The following is a 7771-nucleotide window of genomic DNA, read 5'->3' on the forward strand; positions in this document are numbered from 1 at the left end:
ATCCCTTCCGGATCCAACACCACGCACCCTTCACGCCCATCGCTTACCGTGCAATTCGTCCGCTCCAGCACTCATCGCTTCCCTCGCTCGTTATCGGCCTATCTTCCCTGCTTACGGTTCTGCTCGAAGCAGCAGCACCATTCTGCTCGGCCGCCACGCATCGTGCGAGATCTCCACGCGACCACGAACCAACGTGCACAGTCTCCCGGGACCACGGCACTCCGTGGCAGACGGGCACGGGCTAATCGGCCGGTTCGCACCAAAGCAACCGTGGCGCTAGTACGCAACACAAAACCACTTCCTAGAGACCTGATTTCATTCGCCTCCAAATGTCCTTCCTAGAAGACGGTCCTGTTGTCTGTTACAGTCTACTGTTGAATAGTCGTAGCCTCTAGCCGCAATCTTACAACACGAAATTTCGCAAACACGATGTAGGCGCATTTCGGGGTGGAAAGCGAAATGGATAAGATGTTAATTTCCCTGTTGATTAAAGCCTTCTCGCCCCATAGGGACGCTCATACTCATTACGCCGGTAAAGAAAAACCAAACTATCCATCATAATCGCTCTCTAGATCGCAGCGGGCAGATCACCCTGCCGTTTCGATCCCGTTGTATTCCCCAACTCATCGATATGGTGCTACCATTACAGTACACGAACGTTGCTTAGTTTTACTAGTTACGCACACCCACACACACTCTCTATTTTATGGTCTGTTATTTCTTGTGCCACTTCGAATTTTCCCTGGGCCGTACGATGGGCGGTGGGTTTTGTAGCATAAAGCCAGACACAAAGGAAATCCATTCGAAAAGCAGCATTAAGTGCACACGATATTTAAAAAAATTAAACGAAATGATAATTAACGATCAACGATCGGCTTTTGCTTGTGTAATGTTCGCGTTGCAGTCAAAGGTGAATTGCAACGCACTCGATCGCCATTGCATCGTGGGAGGAGGAAAGAAGGAAAAAAGAAAACAATTAGCAACCATACCTAATATTGCCAATCTTCTGTGTAAACCTTGGGCGCCATTAATGTTTTGCGTAGTCACGTGGTCATCCTTTCTTCGGGTTTCTTTTTTCGAATCGATGACGGTTTTTCGCTAACTGTCTGTAGATCAACTTAAATATCCTTCGAACCGGTGGAGTGTGCGGCACAAATGGGCCAGCTCGCCCTACCGCGGTTTAGCAAACACATTACGGTTTAGTGAACATGAACAATATTACTGTAGAATACAAAAAAAAACCCATTATTCTCACCGCGCGTTAGTGCGACGGTTAACGTTCGTAGTGTGTTGCAGCGAATGGTGGTTCATTGCTGCAGCTGTTACAGTTTTAACAATGATAGCGCATTTTTTCTATACCCTACTTTAATTCCTCCTAGCGTTCTAGCGAACATGCAGTTTGTTAAGTAGTTCAAGATTCACTAGCGAATAAAATGAAACAACAGCAACGGGAGGCATAGCAGAGGCACCCCGTACCCCGGACCGTGGTTAGGTAGGGCACTAGAGCAAAAGCATATAGACATTATAAAATGGCCAAAAACGGATTTCATAGCGATTAAGAGAGGTTGGCAAACGTGCCACCGGAAGAACGATTTCAAATCAAAACCAAAACCGATCAAACTCACCCAAAAACCACGGCATATTGACACTTGACTTCCGTTCCGGAATGTGGTATTGGATATTGGAAACATGAACAAAAGAGAAAAAAACACACACACACACACACAAACATGTCAATTATTAATCTTAGTAATGGGTAAGCGAACAACAACAACGGTATAAAAGAAACACTCGAAGCTCGCACAACACATATAAAATAAAGAAGAAGAAAATGACAACAACCACAAAATGGCATAACGTAGAGCTGTGTGGTTTAAATCACCCAGACAGTAGTAAACGAAATTAAAAAATTAAATATAAAACAAGTATTTTAGTTTTACTATTCGCAACCACCATTCGGACATTCATCATTAGAAAAAAAACACTTGTTATAACGGTGAGATATTGTTCATTTTAGCAAAGACTTAGATAAGATGAGAAACTACATGAAAAAAGACAACAAATTATGAGCGGGAGAAATGAAGGCGAATTCGCAAACCATAACGCAACCTAACCTAATGCTTTAGCGAAGATAAGAACCGAACAGAACCGGAAGGATTAGAGTTGTAAAGTAAGCGATAAACAGAACAACATAACAAAAGTAAGCAGAACAGAACGCACATCACTCCGAACGAGTGAAGACAATAATGTATGAGTAGTGAAGCGTGTTTAGCTTGAAACCGAACACACAAAACAACAACCACTAAGCGAGCGGAACAAAACATCTATTAACCTTGAGCGCGACTCGTAGCGAATGAGTAGAAAAGTTCGATGAATCTCGCCAACCGTGAAAGATGAAGTGAGACGGCGCTGGAGGTGGTCGCAAATATTAGGCGAAAACATAACTCACGCACACTCGCCAGCGGTAGTAGTATGGTATTCATAGTTGTAAAAAAAAAACACACACACACAATAAGTGGTTAATCAAAAGGAAACAAAACACAACAAACAAACAAACAAAATCGCTAAACAAATAGCTGAACCCAAATGCCATCAAAATACACTAGTGATATTACAAAACCCTGGAAGAATGGAAGAATGAAAAACGAACGAACAAGATGTCGTCCTTCACGCGTGCAAAAACGTGTACGGAGCGTGTATCCATTGGCAACCATGGCAACCTTCTGCTCCAATGGAAACGCGTGAATATAGTTGCTAGGACGATAATTGCTAGGTTTAATTAGCACGGTAAGCGTTAGCGGGTAAGATATAGCACATGGATTAAGAACGTTTCATTCGGTTATCGGTTGATGATATTTTTGCAGTCCCCTTTATCAATCATTGTTACGTTATTCTACCGCTCCCAGACGAACTTCTGAATACATATTTTTCATATTGTTTTTCAATAAAAAAGGCAAAAATTGTTACTGTTTGATTATTTTTTTGTACTTTATTTCATTTTGATTTTTATTTACCTAAACTTTTCTGTACTCATCTTTGATATTTGCATAAACATCATTTATCATTTATCTACATTTTTAAATAAATCATCAATCCTTTTTTCAGCTTCAGCTTCTACTTTTGTGTTTTGTTTATGATATTTTATATGTGAAATATTTTATTATGAGTTTAGTGTTTTATATTTATCTTAGCTTTTTTATTTATTATAAGGTATGTTTCTTCGTTTTGTTTATTTTTCTTATTTATTAATTCTACTATTTTTTGTTCATTTTTTATATAATGTTTCTATTTATACTATTTAACTACTCTAAAAACACTTTTAGCTCTATTATTTAGTTGTATTGCTTGGTTTTCACTTTTCATGGTCTTTAATTTTCCTATATATTATACTATTACTTAATGTGTTTATTTGCATTGTCTATTGTTTATTATTCTCGATTTTAAAATGATCATTTCTATTGTTGTTTATTTTTTTTTAAACTGTACCTAGCACCATTATTTTTTTTTATATTTTAGCACTATGACATTGCTTTGTGCTTTCAAAGTTATCTATTTTCTATCTATTTTTTTAATTTGCTAAATTTCTTCCCATTACTTATTCTTCCTTCAAACGATTGATTACGATCATTAGCGATGTAAGACTGTTGATGTAACACTGTACATATGGCGAGCGATACAAAAACTCAACCAAGAGACGGATAAAACGTTGTAAATTTCAGTAAATCAAAAAAGGAAACACAGTTTTAAGGAAACGTTTCATCAAACCTGTACATAGCGTGGTGCCGCAGCCACCTGGCAAGAAAGATACCCGTTACACTCCTAGGGAATCGAATCGAAACTGATGGATAGCATGTTTCATAGACACCGCACAATGCCCCCCGAATGTACAGCAAAAGAGAGATAACAATAGTTTCCAACACCCCCCCCGTATATAAGGCCGTACACATTACCACATAACGTGTAGCTAGCGTAAGTTCGTCAAACCGTATTGTTTAATCACATTAATGTAATCGCTTCACAAAGAGAGAGATAAAGAGATGGAAAGGTACGGTAATATGGTAGTGTTGTTTCTGAGTTAAACAAAAAAGATTCACCCATTCAGCCACTAGTCAGCACTCCCAGTACTTGTTGAGCGCTGCCTAGTGATTGGAAGTAGCTAAATTTTGCTGTTAGCTTGTGAAATTCGTTTACTTAATTTACTGTCAAAGAAACATTTGAGTGGTTTTAGAGAGCGTAAAACAAGGTGTTCCCTGCAACGGATCGTAAAACGATTCACCTTTCTTTAAGAAGCAAAACTAAAGATGTCTGACTATACCGTCCCTTACGTTTCGAAGCAAATAAACAAAACACAACACAACAGGTCTGTTCAGTTGCAAAAGTTCCTACTACCGACTGCCAAATCGCGTGGAAATGCGGTTTCAAGTCAGCTGGGTTTTATCGGGGGTTAAATAGTAATGCAATGTCTGAACATATGCCCTGGCGCATCAGAATGTAAGTTATGTAAGTGTGAGAAGAGGTAACACAACACAAAAAAAACTATCTATATAGCTAAACACAGACGGAGCTGGGGAGAAACAAGAGTTCCGACAGGAACCTATTAATTGTAGTTAAGCCAACATTTACTTACACACATCTTTATTGTTTGAACAAACGTTATTATGTGTGTCCCTTAACATCGACAGACGAATTCAGCTATTCAGTTGTAGTTTTTGTTACAATTTAGTTTCTGAGTTGTATTACCTACTATACTTATAACACAGTACAGTTCGTGAATTGTTTTCCATTTGGGTGGTTTTTATTTGAAACCTTTTGGATGTCCTATTTCAAGGATTGTTTTTCGTTTGTAATTAATTTAGTTTCTTTTGTGTTTTAATTACGCCCCTTTTTATTTTCATTACATTGGGTGTACAATTGAGTTAGCTTATGTTTTTATTTTCCCTTTCAATCTTTTTCAATCTTATTTGAAAAAAAAGGACGATAGTCAAAGTTTTTTTTATCAAAGGATTTGCTATCGGAAACTACAAACTCAAATGATGGATATTGGACAAGAACAAGTTCTCGTCTATTTGGTGAAATTACGAAATTCCAGAGTGATACTCTCGACACACTTGCTTCTAACATTTCTGATGTTATTTGGCTTTCACTTGAATAATATCCATTGCCAAATAGAGGAATGAATTGCTTTGGCTCGTCTCTTATAATGCAAGATGTCCGTAATGCAAGAGATTCTCAGCAAAACGCCCAACTTCTTATCTTCCTGAATTTGCCATTTTATCTGCCAGCCCGTTTAAACCACTCAATACACGTAAATTCTCCAATGCACCCTGTGCCATGATTTTTCTGGATTTCCATTAGGTAATCCCAAAATATAATGATACAATATTATGAGCAAATGCACTACCAATAAGTATGGAAAATGAGATCTTTCATTTCTGTATCGAACACTCTGGTTATGGTTTGAACCTTAGAAACTTACTTGAACACCCAATGCTACTAATGATTTGCTTTGTTACTGTTTACTGAAATCATTTCATATGTATTTATCCATGTTGTTTAACTTATTTATTTTCCTTCAAACACTTTTCCTACTTACACATCCCCTTGTGTTCGGAACAGTCCTTCTTTCAACACTTTGTCTTACTTTCCAAACAATTTGAATATACATGATAACTTTACATAAAAAATAAAGGGATCACAGAAAATGGTACAAGAGCTTTACATGAACTTAAACGTAAGAGATGAAATAAATAACCATAAACGATGATAGTTCCGAGGCGATGTTATTTAAAAAAAACCCAACCTATAGAGCAAAACAAAGCAAAGATGAAATCTAATTCGATAAACAATTAAGGCACAGCTATTAAACTCCACTGCGGAAATGTTATACATGTAGAAGATGCTAAACGGGTTTTTGATTTGGAGAATAGTATTTTGAACCAAACTAGAACAAATGCTTTTAAGACGCGCCGGCGGCAGGTGCAGCTGAAGTGGATAGCGAGCGGAATGGAACATGTTCATCTTTCGGTAGTTAAAGCTGCAATGAGCTGGAAGAGCCCATATCCATTGCCAGCACATTTTAACTTTTTGTCTGTGCGATAGAGTTAAACCATAAAGCAGAATAGAATGCTACACCACGGCGTAGGCGTCGCCAATTAAAGTAGACCGAAAAAAAACGTTAGTGCGAAGCCTTTATTTTCTTTATTTGGTATCGAAATTTCAAATGTGAATGCTGCAAACACTTTTGCAAAGCGATTTAGATGAAAATCAGCAGGTAGTTCGATTACTTTCCGTTTCCTTTCTTGAGTGCGGTTTATTGTTAGTGATAGAGGCAATATCAAGTAAACACTATATAGCGTAAACTCGTACGGTAACGGTAGCAAATTACAACTAGAACCTATTCATTATTGCCAAGGCTAGTAAAATAAGTAAGCTCTAGTACAGACCGTGTAAAGTATAAAAAAAAATCCACAACTTTCTCCATTAGTCGACGAAGTGTACATAACAAATGTAGCTATGAAACTATGCCGAATAAGCAAGCGAACGTAACAAGAGTAAAGAAAACAACTAAATCATAAGTCAAAACTTTCTAATAATCGATAAGAGATGAAGAGCTGAAGGGATGAAGTTATAATCTGCTTCCATTAGCGCATACGCAATTCTTTTTGCCACCTCGCAAGGGGAAGTTTAGGCGCTATACCAATCAGAAGTGCAGTAGAATCGTTCCGGCACGTTTATTCACGTTAGCAACATAATTCAAAAGGAAATATAAAGCGTATAAGTATGCAAATTGTGCAAACAAAAAGCAACACACACACACACAGACATAAATGATAACGAAAGAAGAAAAAAAAACATTTTAAAACATTGCCAATACCGCGATGGGTCGGAAGCGAATGGTGGACGGTTTACTCATATTTAACCAATTGGCGCCTAAACACAACAACTTAACAAACAAATTGCTCTCAGAATGGAACAAAAACCAAACAAAAACACACACAAACAGCTGAGCGGATAAGTGGAGCAGATACTGTAAACTATTCCACGCAAGTGCAGCACCGTAGCGATTATCGAATGTAAACCAATTATATACTTGATATATCACAGCCGAAGCTTGTTCGGGGGTGAAGGATCTGTTTAGTTTAAACATTCGTTTCGTCATTATCAAAATGTGATACATTATTACGATTAGTCGTGCTGATGGGCGTGCAACCGTGCGACAGCAGCGGACGCGAATACAGAAGCTCGCATACTAGGTACCATTACTTAACACTCTAGACAAATGAAACACGAAAAGTCGGGTGGAGAACGCGGGGAGAAGGGGGTGATAAGGAATAAAAACAAAACGAATTCCAGAGTCCAGCAGAGAAGAGGTCCTGCGAGGGAGGATGACGATAATGTAAAGTGCATTGTATTATATATGCGACGTGCGACGTGTAAAGTGTTTTCCTTTCGGCAGGAGAAAAAGGCAGTCAAACAAACTCACAAACACACACAGATGCGCACAAAACAGCCACACTCATTATAACAAGCAGCCGCGTGCTGGATGAAAGGAAAGCAGCAAGCCGTAATTTGCTGGCAACCAAAACAACCAACATTTATCAAACTTTATTATAATAAACAGAGATATCGTAGTGGACAAATACGTTTGATTGTTTGCCGTTGTTCTGTTACTGGTATGATGATAAGATTTGCTTCTGTTTTGGGTATGTAAATTGCTAATCAATTGAACATTGTCTTGACTGCGTCCATATAGCCAATATCGTCGTTGAAC

Source organism: Anopheles marshallii, chromosome 3 (assembly GCF_943734725.1).
Source record: "Anopheles marshallii chromosome 3, idAnoMarsDA_429_01, whole genome shotgun sequence".
Taxonomy (NCBI): domain Eukaryota; kingdom Metazoa; phylum Arthropoda; class Insecta; order Diptera; family Culicidae; genus Anopheles; species Anopheles marshallii.